The sequence below is a fragment of the Alexandromys fortis genome, unplaced genomic scaffold (assembly GCF_014885135.2).
Source record: "Alexandromys fortis isolate MF-2015 unplaced genomic scaffold, M_Fortis_MF-2015_v1.1 scaffold_1, whole genome shotgun sequence".
NCBI classification, from domain to species: domain Eukaryota; kingdom Metazoa; phylum Chordata; class Mammalia; order Rodentia; family Cricetidae; genus Alexandromys; species Alexandromys fortis.
Genome location: NW_026067927.1, coordinates 14192522 through 14194406, shown reverse-complemented (window position 1 = coordinate 14194406; position 1885 = coordinate 14192522).

Sequence of the window (1885 nt, the reverse complement as noted above, 5' to 3'; positions counted from 1 at the left end):
GTTTTGTTTCGTTTTTTTGAGACAGGATTTCTCTGTGTAGCCCGGGCAGTTCTGGAATTCACTTTGTAAACCAGGCTGGCTTCAAACTCACAGAGATCCATCTGCCTCCTGAGTGCTGGGATTGTTATTAAAGGCGTGTGCCACCAACGCCTGGTTTGTATTTCAGTCTTATCAACAAGTCTTTCCTTAGATTTTATACAGGAAATGGTTTAGGTAAGTTTTCATCTTAAATTTAATAAACCAGGAAAAGGTGGTCCTTCTGGGTGGAGCCAAGGGAAGATGTGCGTTAGAACTGTGGAGAGTGGCGGAGTTGGTTGAAATACTGAGAGTCAAGGGAAGAGAACCAGATGTGTGTGCAGCAGGTGTTGAGAGCCCTATCTACCGCTCTCTGGACACTCATGCTTCCAGCGCCTTCCCCCAACAGAAGTCTGAAATCTGCATGCCCCTTTCTACTTGAAGCACTGTAGAGCTAATGTTCTTGGGGGCAGTCACATGTTTTGGCAGCTGGCAAACAGAGGACGTAGTAGACTCAGCCTTAACCCCCTGCTGAGGATGGCATGCTGACGGGAATGTAATTCTCACCACAGTAGTGACTTTTACATGGGAATTGAGAGGGTTATATGATAGCATTTGTTTTAAATGTGTACTCTATTGAGAGAACTCTGAAGTGGTTAAAAATTACTGCTTTTGATATGTCATTTAGGATGTCAATACCTTAGTAAAGTTGTCATCTAACTGGTTTTACAGAGCTAGAATAACATTTTTTTGAGGCTTTGGGTTCTGCCCAAGAAGGAAAAGTCTGGGAGAAATGCAGGCAATATGGCCCAAGAACCTACATTGCTTACTGTGCTAGCTGTGATGAGGATTCATCCCAAATACTGTTGATGCTAAGATTGTCACGTAAGTAAGAATACGTGCATCTTTGAAGAGCAAAAATGTGCAGTTGTTACAGGACAGGGCACAGTGATAAGAGTATATTATTCCACCCTTCTGGATGCTTCTGCAGTACGTGATACTTTGTCACGGGGGTAGCTATAGGAGAACATCCTGTATTCTCATACTGTTCATTCACAGTGATTGTTTAGGTAAATTCACAAAGCCCTTTCATCTATTATGTTCTGTTACTGCTATAGTATTATTATGGCTACCAGATGCTCAGTTCCTTTAAAAAGGGATAAGTTAAATGAAATAGAAAGAAATGTTATAGCTGGACAGTGATAGCACTCCTGCACTCAGGAGGCAGAGGCAGGTGCATCTCTGTGGGTTCAAGGTCAGCCTGGTCTACACAGTTCCAGGACAGCCAGTTCTACGCCGAGAAACCCTGTCTTGAAACCCCTTCGCCCCAGAAAGGAAATATTGAATCAAATTCTAATATAATCTTCCAGGATATTTTAGAGAAACTGAGAATGGCTCAGCAGTTAAGAGCACTGGCTGCTCTTCCAGAGCATCCCAGCATCTGTATGACAGCTCATAGCTGTCTGTAACTCCAATTCAAGGGGATCCTTGACTCTTTTCTGGCTTCTGCGGACACTGCACTGGCAAGTAACCATACACGTAAAATATTTAAAATTTTTAAGTGGGGGTGGGGTGGAACTTGGTAGTGCACCTTTAATTCTGACACTCAGGAGGCAGAGGCAGGTGGATCATTGTGAGTTTTGGCCAGGCTGGTTGGTGTAAATAGTGAGTTCCAGGCCAGCTACATGGTGAGGACTTGTATTGGGAAAAAAATGCAGAAGCTGTTCTGTAAATCAGTTGGTAGATTCCTGTCCCTGGGATCCATTGCCAGCACCATACAAATCTTTCCTGGTGCTGCGTGCTTGTAATCCCAGCACTTGGGCGGTAGAAATATGAGGATCATAAACTCAACGAATTGAATTTTATTTCT